This window comes from Theobroma cacao, chromosome 7 (genome assembly GCF_000208745.1).
Source record: "Theobroma cacao cultivar B97-61/B2 chromosome 7, Criollo_cocoa_genome_V2, whole genome shotgun sequence".
Taxonomy (NCBI): Eukaryota; Viridiplantae; Streptophyta; class Magnoliopsida; order Malvales; family Malvaceae; genus Theobroma; species Theobroma cacao.
Window position 1 is genome coordinate 5,489,282 of NC_030856.1, and position 13,927 is coordinate 5,503,208.

The 13,927-nt window shown below is 33.8% G+C and overlaps 1 pseudogene; it reads left to right on the forward strand.

Moving 5' to 3' along the window:
* On the forward strand, window positions 203-8,199 carry LOC108662732 (annotated as a pseudogene).

Below are 13,927 nucleotides of genomic sequence, written 5' to 3' on the forward strand. Positions count from 1 at the left end.
CAACCCATTATTTGAACCCTTTTACACTCAATGAAATAATGGGTGAGGATAATAACGTGAGATCCAAATTGAAAGAAAATCAAGAATAAGGGATCATGAGAAATGAGGGAATGAAGAATCGTAGGGAAAATTGTTTGAGGACTGATGACACAATGGAAGTGCATCAAGACCAAATGTGGATAGTGGAGATGATGAAATCCGAATGGAAGAGAATAAAGGGGGTGATAAACTACAAGTAGAAGCCATGGGACAAATTGGTGACATTGTGGTGACAAAGCAGATGGAGATGGATGAAAAGACTAAGGCATTGAGTAACTCAAAAGGTAAAGGTGTGGAGAGGGTAGCATTGGTTGTAAGGGTAAGTAGACCCTAGGCAACAAGAGGTAGGAAAGCAGCAAAAGGGAGAGAGAGAAAGAAAAATGCGTTGTGTAGTGGTAAGAAAAGGGCCAGAGTCAGCTCAAACGACTCACACATCTTTAATGTTATGTCTTCTTATAGTGATATTTCAAGAAGAAATAATAAGATTAGAAAAGAAGTAGAATGCACATTAGAGGTCGCAAAAAATTTAGGCATGGCATTTGAGATGAGAGATACCAAGATGATTGAGGTTTTCATTGTAATGGAAAGGGAGGATGTTGACATGGTATGAGAGTAGAGCATCAAATTAGGTACTAATTTTGGGTTATTTTATCTTGTTCTTATGATTAGAATTTCATGAAATATCAAATGACTATAGGAAAAATTGAAAAAGAAAACGGCGGTGAAGAAAATGATCTCTAAACACAGAACTGCTTCTGTTTTTTTACAAAAGACTAAACTAAGTGAGCTTAATGATAGAATGGTTAGTGGATTATGGAATAGTGGTTCATATAATTGGGTAGGAGCAAAGGCTGTAGAGGCAGCTGTTTGTTTGTTATCAAGTTGTAGTGAAGACCATCTGGTAATCAAATACAAAGATGTGAGCATGAGGTATATTTTGTTAATTAAGAAACTGAAAGGCAGCAACATAACTTATGGTTTGGCTAACGAGTATGCCCCTAATAATAAGGGGGAAAGAGTTATTAAAGGCTATCAGAGAATGGGATGTTGTTTGGTGTATTGGGGGGATTTTAATGCAGTAAAAGGTATTGAGGAGAGGCATGGTTGCAATTTGATAAATTGATCAATGGATGTTTTCAATAATTTCATTGAAGACTTGGGGCTGATGGATTTACTAATGGTTGGGGTAGAGAAAGGCAAAATGTTAAGGCTAGTAGGCTGGATCAGTTCTTGGTAGCAGTTGAGATAACTAAATCAATCCCCTACCTGGTACAAAATGTATTTTTCTCTATTTCGAATCATTCTTCTATTTAACTTTGTTTGACTAACTTAATTATGGGCCAAAACCTTTCTGTTTCTTCAATTTTTGGCTTGATGAATAAAGGTTTAGTGATATGTTTGGTGTGACCTGGAATGAAATTGGTCACTTAAGAAAATCAAGGGCTATTATGTGGAACCGCCTTAAGGCACTGAGGAGACTATTCAATAATGGTAGAAAGATAATGTGGTTAACATCAATGAGTAGTTTAATATTCTAGAGGAAGAAATTCAATAGATCATGTTGGAAATACAACAGGGAAGAAATGAAGTTGTCAACAAAGAGCAGTTATGGATAAAAAAAAACGACTATGGCAGCTCTATTGAAAAAAAGAAAGGGCATGACACCAAAAGTCTTGAGCTAAATGGTATTTAAAGGGTGATCGAAACACAAGATTCTTTGATAGCTTAGCATCAAGACGAATGAGAACTAATTTTATTGAAAGAATTTTCGTTCATGGAAATGAGTTAGAAGAACTAAGGGAAAAAAAAATGAGGTTACGAGACATTTTGAGGATTTATATGCTGTCAAGATGACTTACAGCCTGAAAGAATTAAACTGTAGTTTTAATAGATTGAAAGAACAGTCTATGTAACTGCTTGAAAAACCTTTTTCAGAGCAAGAGGTATGAACAATGATTGAGAGTTGTGACGGTGATAAGGCCTAAGGCTCGGATGGATTTAGTCTTGCATTTGCGAAGTCGCAATAAAGAGTCATGAAAAATGAAATCATGAAATTTATTAAGGATTTTTCCTATAAGGGAGGGATGCATAAAGAGGTATACACTTCCTTTGTTACCTTGGTACCTAAATATGACATCTCAAGTGGGCTTAACAACTTTCAACCCATTTGCTTGGTTGGGAACCTTTATCAAATGTTACTAAATTGCTGGCATGGAGACTGAGAGATGTTATAGAAAAAGTTGTCAATACAGATCAGTTCGGTTTTATCAAGGAAAGGCAGATTTTGGACTATTTTTACATTGCGAATGAGATGGTAGATCTCATGAAGAAAAATAGGGTGGGAGGATTATTATTTAAAGTGGACTTCAAAAATGCTTATGACAGTGTGGCATGAAGCTTAATGGATTAAGTGATGGGATTGATTAGGTTTAGAGGCAAGTGGAGGCAATGAGTTAAAGGTTGTTTAAGGTTTGCATCTGTGTCTATACTGGTTAATGGTACGTTTACGAGGTAATTTTTGATGGCAAGGGGATTAAGGCAAAGATGTCCATTATTACCATTGCTCTTCAATATTGTGTTTGAGGCGTTTAGTTTGATGATGCTTAGAGCTGTCCAATCTTAGATGGTTAAAGGGATAAGTGTGTGATCATCTGATGTCTTAGTCTTCCACCTCTAATACCTGAATGATACGGTAATTCTCACTCAACCATACTTTGATGATATTCTTAATATTAGACATATTTTGAGATAATTTCAAGTAGTTTTCGGTCTTAAAATAAACTTTAGGAAGAGCCAACTGTTTGGGGTGGGAATCGATCAAAGTTTGGTGGCTTAATGGGCTAATAATATCTATTGTAAAGTGGGAGTCCTCCTCATAATTTACCTTGAGATTCTGCTGAGGGTAAGTAATCCCTCAGTGAGCATGTGGCAGTTGGTTATTAAGAGGTTTGAGAGCAAATTGGTGACATAGAAAGCAAGATTGGTAATGTGTAGTTTACCTACTTTTTTTATGTCCCTCTTTAAAATGCTTGCAACTGTTAAACAAAATATTGAGCAAATTCAAATGAGGTTTTTATGGGGGGGAGGGGGGGGACCTAACTTAGTTAGAAACTTACATCATGTGAAATGGGAAAATGTGCGTAAATGTAAAAATATAAGGGGGTTTGGTATTTTAGAATTGGTACTTAAGAGTAGGATACTACTCAACAAATGGGTATGGTGATATGGAAATGAGTCGGAAGGGCTATAAAGGAATATCATTGCTGAAAAAGTGCCATTGGATAAAAATAAGTTGATTTTAGGGGTGAGAAATAGGCGATGGCTTCAGGGATGTGGAAAATATTGTTCAACTTTTGTCGAGGGTTGGTGAATATGGAAGTTTGGTCATTAATAGCATTGGACTTGCTGTTGGTAACGGGAAAAAAGTGAGCTTTGGGAGAAAGAATGGGTGGAAGGCTTTATTTTAAAAAGAGCTTTCCCACACATTTCTACTTTAGCAATTACGAAGAAAAATAGTATCAAAGAGTCTGGGGAATGGCATGAGGAGAATTAGGTGTGGCACATTGAGTTGAGAAGAAATGTTTTTGGGTGGGAAACGGAGCAATGAGAACAATTTAGGGTTGTTATTGAAGAACAAGAGCTTGGGAAGGAATTTGAAGATAACTTGGTGTGGAAAAGCACTCTTAGTGGACAATATACCCATAGTAGCTTCTGCAAATTGGTGGTGAGTGTTGGTTCCACTAAGGAAAGGGTATGAAGAGACTTTGGGCCAATCTTGGTTCCTTTAAGGTAGAGATCTTTTGCTAGCAGTTGTTAAAAGGTCATCTACCTGTTAAAGAAGCTTTAGCACGAAAAGGAATTTTAAGCGAAGTGGTAACTGTGTGTTTGCTCTGTCGATATGAAAAAGAAATGGTTTGAAAAAGAAACAATTAGTCACATTTTCTTCGTTTTCCAGAAAACTTGGTTGATTTAGGAAATGTGGTGTGAACTTTGGAATATTCAATGGGCTTGTCAACGTGAACCGTTTATTGTTTTTGAAAATTGGGTGGGCCTTAGCAGATATCTCAAAAACAGTATGGTGTGGAAAATGGTGTTCTATGCTATCATTTGGACCATATGGCTTGTAAGAAATAATGTGGCTTTTAGGGGTAAGGAATGGGATGAGGTCCAGATTTTTGAACTTGTCAAGGCTAGAATGGCCTGTTGGATTAATGCACAATGGCCTAACCTTAAGGTCTTAATCGGAGACTTAGTGAGATTCCTAATAGCTAGAAATAACTCCACTAAGAGTATAAAAAATAAAGTTGAAGTTCAATGGGCTAGATTGGAAGAGGGCTAACTAAAATTTAATTTGAACGGTGCTTCTAATATTACTTCAAGCTAGTTTTTCCAAAAAGAAAAACTATGTTTTGAATTCACTTCAAGCTAATTAGTTAGAGGTACTTAATCTTAAATACTTGACTCTTCATTCCAAAAAAAAAAATTACTTGACTCTTGGAAGATGAGTAGTACTCTTATGTAATAGTCTCAAGTCAACCAAAAGAGAGAATCCAACTACTGGCCTATAAATAGAGTTCTTGAGGGCATGCATGCCTTGCCAATTTTCTCTTCTAAGTATTCTTTCAGCTGATCAAGGACTCTCACATTTTTCCATTGCTGATTAGATGGAAAAAGCTTGGTTTGAATCTCTCTTGAGAAACAGAAATAGATTACCTAAACAAGTACCTTAATGGCCAAATTGACAAGCATCTCTTCAAAAAAAAAAGTTCCCGTTGTTACTTATGAAGATATCAAGGCTTATATCGACCGAATTGTTAATGGGAGCCTTCAAATATCCTAACGGTTGAACCTTTCATTGAGTTCATCCCAAGCTATAGTTGTTCTTTTTTTATTTTATTTTTTTCTCATTATTTAAAAGTTCCATAATAATTCTTGAAAGTGACAATTTTTGAGTGCAGCATTAGTACTTCTTGAGGGTAGCCAAAGTTGCTACTCTCACTGCTGAAAGCTTAGAGAAAAGAGTTTCTATCCTTATCTTGGTTGAGGCTATCATAAGAAAGTAAAAAACTTAAGTCATTTTTTTTCATGCTTGATAGTTTCATGTTTGGATTTGAAGTTCTTAAAAGGCAGTTTTCGATCCAAGGTAATATGTCCTCAAATGCTAAGTGTTGTAATTTTGTTGGATGTTTTCAATACATCATTACATTGATTAATGATGTTAATCTCCTATGCAAATTGGTGGACAAATATAAAGATCAAGTACTTTTTTATGAATTTTCAAGCACTTGAGCATTTTGCTTATTGATTGGTGCATGATCTTCTTGCTTAAAGAGTATGTTCAAATCCCCATTTCCTCAATTTCAAAAAAAAAAATTATGAATTTTCAAACTTTAAGTACCAAATCAAAAATTTATCTATATATAATTTCAAATACAAATATGTAACTAAACACTTACAAGGATGCAGTACACTAGGAACTAAATAGTTAAGCCTTTTTTTGTCTTATAATGTTACAAACATATAAATGGCTTAGACAATGCCAAAGGAATGTTCGTTCTATTTATAAAACTAGAGTGTGAAACTCCATGTGGTGTAAAGGCAAAAATGTACACAACAAGCCTCTTTTTAAGTAGTCACTTCCAAAACAGTATGGCTAGATTTTCCACAACACCTTTAAAGATGATCTTATGCGTAGACACCAAGCAAAGCACGTACTGCCAATTACTTTCTGGTTTACTCTAGCATGATGATGTTTTAGAGATTAGTACTGTCTTTGCATTTGCTTTTGCAAGGTGCATCAAGGTCTTACAAGATTATTAGAAGGAGATGTGCTCTAACATAGGAATAGGTCACCTCAGCTATTAGATCACTGAGCTCGCATGCGAAAATGGCATGTCAATGATCCTATCTAGGCTTAATCCTGAATTGGTTGATATATTTGAACACATATTTGAGAATAAATTATGGGAAAGGATAATCAAGAAACTTTGGCCTAAAACAAAGTGTGTTGATGTCATTGTTATAGGTGGTATGAGCCAATACATACCTTTACTTGATTTCTATTGTGGTGGATTGCCTTTACTTTTAACAAGCTACACCTCTTCTAAAGCATGCTTTAGGATCAATTTAAATCGTCTAAGCAAGCCTTTTTATGTTTATTACACATTTCTCCCGTATATGGCGTATTTAGAATTTCTCCCTGTGGATAAAGAAAGTAGAGAAAAGGCTCAAAAACTCCAATTTAAGGGTGCTTCTAATTAGGAATCTATTGAATGTGAGAATGGGAATGTTGAACCTATTGATCTTGTGTGTGAAGGTTGGTTAGTGTTACAAAGTTGTTGTCGCAACTTTGGCGGGTAAGATTCATTATTAGACTACAAACACACCTCATTTGATCCTTTTAATCAAAATGTTTTATTAAGAATTTGTCTTTTCGTTCTCCTTGTCTTTCCAAGTCCATATTGATATAGAATTGGAGATATTCTCTAGGTAACTAGTTTCCATAATAACTCTCCACAATTCCAATTTGTGGAACGACAAAATGTGGTTGAGTATTAATATGGATAAAACAAGTGAAGCCGACCTCACAAAGTGATCATGGATGTAAGGGTGGCTCAATAACTTAAAAGGTTTCAAGCAAAATATTTAAGTGAAGCCTTTTTTATTGAAATTAAGAAAAAAAATTTATTCTTCTAGCTTTTAAAGATGCAAAATTTCTACTTAACCTTTTATAATCAAGTTCTTTTAATATTTCTTTAATAATTTTTGATCCATTATTTTTATTACTTGTAAAAAATTATCAAGTGCTTTTTGAGATTGTATTAAACTTTCAATTTTTCTTTTTTAAGCTTTCAATAACTAGTTTCATATTTTTTATTTGACATATTCAAATATTTATTAGTAAGTACAAAACATATTTAGCTGTTATAATTAACTTATATTTTTTAAATGACTAATATAAAATCAACACTCAAAATTTCTAATTCAAATAAATCAACTATCACATAAAATAAAGATAATATAACAATATAATATAAATTCTAAATTAAAGTAAAAAAGTATGCAAAGATTAAAACAATAGTATCTAATTGTTAAATGTTTATTACAAACTGCAAATGAAGCTCACGGCTTTATAAAAATTATAGCATAACAAACTTCCTATGTATTTTTTGAAGGAAAATGAAGTTAAAGGAAAAAAGAGCAAATGAAGAAAGAAGAATTCAAAAGTGAATATTATAATTTGAAAAAAAATTGATTTTATATATAGGAAAAAAATAGCTGTTGGAAATATTAAACATATATTATGTTAGTTGATTGAAATAGGGAAATAGGTGGGGAAAAAATAGCTCTTGAAGATCATTAAATAGATATTATTGTTAATTGATTGAAAATAGGAGAAATAGTTGAGAATTAATAGCATTGTAGGAATTGTGAAGTGATAAAATTAGATATTTATTAGACACATAACTAAAGAAATGAGCGGATATGCCATTTTATTAATTATCTTTGACTTTTACATATTTTTAATAGAAAATAAAATAATTAATTAAGAATTAATAAAGATATGAAACTGAGAGAAAATAAATGTTTATAAGGCATGAGAGAATAGGTAAATATTTTATTAGTTATCTTAATTTATATATATTTTTAATATAACAAATTATATTACATTATAAAAATATAGGACCTCTCCAAATTTGAAGCCTAAAGCCCGTGCTTGGGTGGCCTTACCTATGGGCCGGCCATGGATGCAAAACTCCTCTTCGAACCACTCAGATTGCTTTTGATTGCATATACTTGCTACTCTTGACACTTCCTGTGCACCAGGTTGAAATGTATTATTTTGGGAGCTTAAGCTAAAAGAAAGTAATATTGATCTCCTCCAACTTGATCCCAAGATAATGGAACAATGTTGCGCTAGAGTAGAAGAGTCGCTAGATTTTACTTATGGATTCGTTAGAAAGATCAATTTAATTGCACCATTAAAGATCAGGGTGGAAAAACTTGGCACATTTGATGCATTCATGGATTTCTATGTATCACAGGGGTCTTCGATTATCCAATACATGGACACCTTGTTGCCTTAAATGTGAGGAAGCCATAGAAATATTGAATTCCAGGGTGGTAGGAAAGTCTTTCAGCCCCAAAACTTTTTCCTAAGGAGATCTTTTTAGTTCACTTTGTTCTGTGCAAGGAAAAGGCTAAAAATTGTGGAAGGTAGTTCGGCGAAGGTAAAAATAAATGTGGTCCTCTTTAATGTTTGTCAAAACATTGCTCTGTAACTTTGGAAAAATATGAAGATGGTTTTCAGTGAAGAACAGAAAACAGGAAGACGATCGAGCATGATGAGAGAGAAAGTATTTGCCACACAAAAACGATGGTTTGGCAATTGTTTCATTAACTTGAAAATTATATTCTATATAGACAGTTGGATGAGATAGAAATATAAAAACAATAACAAACCAGAAGAAAACATCTTGCATTCCAAAAACAAAGGAGTTTTGGGATTTGTGAAAAATTCCCTAGCACAAATATTAACAGACTCCCTAAATGGTGTAAGTTTTAGTTAAAATTAAAAACACACCCTACAGACTTTAGCATTAAATAATAAAAGTAACAACTTAAAAATGAAAAACATAACAAGAATTGAAAACAACATTGTGGACAACTCTATACGATAGCTTGACTTCTTCCTTTCAAAAACTATGCTTTTCACAAACCTCCATTAAAGACCTCCCTTTGATAGCTTGATTGTAGATTAAATACCACAGATATTCAACACACCTCCTTGGTGTTTGAGCTGCAAATCCCTAACTCAAATCTCAAGAACATGAATTGATCCTTGACCAAACTTTTTACGAAGATATCTGCAAGTTGTATATCAATACCATAGTGCTTGACTTTAATTTCTTCATCTTTAATAGCATCTCTAATGGCATGATATTTCACTTTGATATGTTTAGTCTTGCCATACTGAACAGGATTCTTAGGAATAGATATAGCTAACCTGTTATCAATAAAATGTGTAGTCCTCTTCACTTGTCTAAATCCCAAATCTTGTAAGACTTTCCTAAGCCAGATAAGATGGTTGACAACAGTAGCTGCTGCAATATACTCAGCTTTTGCTAAGGGCTAAGCAACAACTTCTTGTTTTTTAGAATTCTAGGAAAATATACCACTGCCAAATGAAAAACAGTAACCACCTGTACTTTTGGAATCATCAGTGTCCCCTGTCCAATCATTGTCACTCTAGCTAATCAAATCATGAGAATTCTTCTTAGTGAACTTCAAACCATATTCAACAGTTCCCTTAATATACCTTAACACTCGTTTGCCTCAATAGAAAGTGAGTTTGAGTAGGCTTCTGCATAAACTAGGAAAGTAGACTAACTGAAAACATGATATCAAGTCTTGAGGCAAATCAAATAAAGTAAACTTCCAACAATACTCCTTTATATTGAGCTTGAAGCATTTGAAGAACCATCTTCCTTTGTCAGTTTACAGTTTGCAGCTAATGGGGTTTCAACTAACTTACACCTTTCCATGTGGAATTTCTTCAGTATCTCATATGCATACTTACTTTGATGAATGTAAATATGATTAGGAGTTTGAACAAATTGCAGACCAAGAAAATACTGCATTTGTCCTAAGTCTGACATTTCAAACTCACTCATAAGCTCAGCTTTAAAATCCCTTAACAAAGATTCCCTTGAGTCGGTAATAAGCAGATCATCCACATATAAAGGAATTACAAGTATATGTGAAACATCAGAAGTGCCTACATACAAGGTTGGTTCATTCACACTCCTTAGAAACCCTTTTGATATCAGATAAGTGTCTATCTTTTCATACCAGGCTTTGAGTGCTTGTTTCAACCCATAGAGAGCTTTTACCAGTTTGCAGACCTTTCCTTCATTTCCAAATGAGACAAAGCCTTCAAGTTGTTGAACATAAATGTCTTCATTTAGATATCTATTTAGAAAAGCATATTTAACATCAAGATGCCATATACTTCAACCTTCTTTGGTAGCCAATGCTATGAGCAATTTGATTGTGTTGTGTCTTGCTACTGGGGTCAATGTTTCCCAGCAATCAACTTTGTGAATTTGAGTATAACCCTTCACCACAAGTTTGCCTTTGAATATGTTAACTGAACCATCTACATTTAACTTGATTTTATAAATCCACTTGACACCTATAATGTGTTGATTTTATAAATCCATTTGACACCTATAATGTGTTGATCAACAGGCTTTTCTACCAGAACCCAAGTTTCATTCTTAAAAAACATCTCTATTTCTTCATTCATTGCTTGTATCCATCTTTCATCTTTAGCAACTTCACTGTAAGTTGTTGGTTCACAAATGGCAACATTACATTTGGCATATATGTCTTGCAGTGATTTGGTACCTCTCATTGCATAAATTTCATCCTCAATATCAGTATCTCGATCATCTTCAACAATAGTAAAATCATCATCTAGAGTTAAAACTCTAGATTTTCAACAGCAAACTTATCTTAGTTTTAACTTGACCTTTCATACAATCTAATATCTTTGCTAACAAAGATTTTGTTTGAATCAACACTGAACATCCTATAACCTTTTGACTTTTCACTATAGCTAATGTTAATGGCTATCTAACTTTTTACATCTAGTTTTGTCCACTTTTCATCTGACATTTTCACATAAGCAATGCACCAAAAGACTTTCAGATGAACAATTGAAGGTTTGTAACCAAACCAGTATCAAATGGTGTTTTACCTTCAAGAACCTTGGTTTCTATCAGATTCAACAAATGATTAGCTGTACTCAGAACCTCAGCCCAAAAAGACTTAGAAAGTCCTTTCTAAAATAGAAAACATTTACCCATTTCCATGAGTGTCTTGTTTTTTCTCACAAATACTCCATTCTGTTGAAGGCAATATGTGACAGTCAATTGATGATTGATACCAAGCTGTGAGAGAAATTTCTCAAACTCTGCAAAAGTAAATTCCTTGCCATTATCACTTTTGAGAATCTTGATTATGGTATTGGCTTGGTTTTCTGCAGAACTTTTAAAATTCACAAAGTGCTTTAAGGCCTCTTACTTTAATTTCAAAATGAAAATCCAGCAATACCTGGTAACATCATCAATAAAGAAAAGATAGTAGTTGCTTCCTCCTAGTGACAGTGTCTTCATTGGTCTTCCCAAATCATTGTGGATTAGTTGTAACTTCTCATTTGCTTTCCACCTTTTGGTTTTTGGAAATGGAAGCTTAGTTTGTTTACCAAGTTGACAGAGTTTGCAGACCTGATTAGGTTTCACAATCTTAGGTAAATCATCAACAATGTTCTAAGAGAACATCTTCTGTAGTGATTCATAGTTGAAATGCCCATACGATTGTGCAACAACTCAGAGTCAATAACTGAACCATATAAAGCTTTATGTCTAGTGGTTTTCCAATCCATAGGGTAGCACTTGTTCTTCATCTTTATAGTTAAAACTTTTGCACCTCTAAGATTAAAGATAGTACAATAGGTATCCTTAAAAAGGAAGGCATAATGGTTCTCAGTAAGTTGACCTACACTAAGTAAGTTTGGTTGGCTTCTGGGACATAATAAACATTGGTGATGTACTTAGTGCCAGCTTGTGTTACAATAAAAATTGTTCCTATTCCAAGTATTTTTAGAAAAACTCCATTCCCAATCTCCACTCTTGCCTTGAAGCTCCTGTCAAGTGTGGTGAATTGAGCTTTATTTCCAGTCATATGGTTAGAGCAGCCACTATCTATAAGCTACATCCCTTTCTTTGTTGATCTCTCAGGCTATCAAGCCATGAACAACAGCTCATCTGTCTCTTCAATGTGTTCTGCTATTGTAGCTTTTCATTTGAATTCTTAGACTTAGTTTTACACACTCTCTCAACATGTCCTAATTGTTTACATGGCCTGCACTTTACATTTGGTCTGTACCAATAGAATTTAGCAGTATGTGTAGTCTTTTTACAATGAGTGCAAAGAGGATACTTGGTTTTTTGTTTTCTATCCTCATCATCCACTATTTTCTTCCCCTCGTCCTTCCTCTTAGAATCATTCTTCCTAGAACTATTTTAGCAAGCTTTAGATTCTCGGTTTTGGTTACCAATGAACTATCAACTAAACTTTTCTATCTAAATGCCCTTCTCTGTTCAAGACCTTCCAAAGCGTTTACTAACTCTTTCAAGGTGATTTGTCCAATGTCCTCAGAATCTTCTAATGAAGAAACTTTAGACCCATACTTTTTAGATAGACTTACTAGCATTTTGTGCACTAATCTCTCTTTTGTCATAACCTTCCCTAACAATCTCAACTAGTTTACCAAAGTCATCATATTTCCAGAAAACTCCTTAATGGATTCATCATCTTCCATTTTTAACATTTCAAACTATCTAAACAAATTCAAGGTTTGAATTTGCTTAGTTTTATCACTACCAAAAAACTCATCTTTCAAATGGTCCCATACATCCTTTAGATTATCTAAATGCATAATTCTAGCAAAAATTTCATTAGAAATAGTATATTGTAAGGAGGATAAAGCTTTACACCTCTTAGCTTTGTCTTGTTCAAACTACCAAATTTGTGTCAAAGTGGGGTTGGCATGCCTCCATACTGGCTCTTCTCCAGTCTCCACAATTTCTTAAAGATTAAAAACTTTGAGGTAGGACCTCATTTTCACAGACCAAGTTGCATAATTTCACCAGTAAATTCTGGTGGAGCTAAGGTATTGAACCTAGATGTAGCAATCAGTGAAGCTAACATAGAAAGATGAACAGATAGTGAGAGTTAAGAAAGGAACTAGAAAGGAAGCAATCCCTTAAGATCCGTCAGTGGCTCTGATACCATGTCAAAACATTGCTTTGTAACTCTAGAAAAATATGAAAATGGTTTTCAGTGAAGAACAAAGAAGAAGAAAGTTGAGCAAGATGAGAGAGAAAGTATTTGCCACACAAAAGTGATGGTCTGGCAACCGTTTCATTAACTTCAAAATTATATTCTATGCAGACAGTTGGATGAGAGAAAAATATAAAAACAATAACAAACCAGAAGAAAACATGTGGCATTCCAAAAACCAAAGAGTACTGGGATTTGTGAAAGATTCTCTAGCACAAATATTAACAAACTCCCTAAGCGGTGAAGTTTTAGTCAAGACTAAAAACACACCTTACATGCTTCAATAGTAAATAACAAAAGTAATAACTTAAAAATAAAAAACATAACAAGGATTGAAAACGACATTGTGAACAACTCTATACGACAACTTGACTTCTTCCTTTCAAAAACTATGTTTTCCACAAACCTCCATTAAAGACCTCCCTTTGATAGCTTGACTGCAGATTTAATACCACAGATATTCAACAATGTTTTATCAATTAAGTCTCTCACAAAGTTTTACAAGAAATAAGGACATTCAAGCATGCATATCTCATGAATTGATTAGGGAACCAGCTTCTCTTTCTTCTTTGGTACTACAGGATATATGCGGATTTGGTCCTTTGATTCATAAGATTATAGCTTGATTTCTCTAGAATATAAGTCTGTCAATCTGAGGACCACAGAATCCATATATCAGCTTATATTCTATCATTTCTGCAAGTTTAGTTTTTGAATTTTCCTTTGGTTTTCAGTGTCAACCTTGTATCAAACTTTCGTCATCAATGGATAATAGTGGATATTATACACTTTCTCTTTTGATCTACCCTTATAAGAATCGAATGAATATCGAAGGTGCATATGTCAACACCCTTGGTGGTTGGTTAATCTGATATTAATTTTATCCAAGTTCTTGGTAAATTAGTAAAAACTTTTTCTAATTTAAAATTTAATTTCTGTATATATAATTACAAAGTTCTATAATATATATATTAAACAC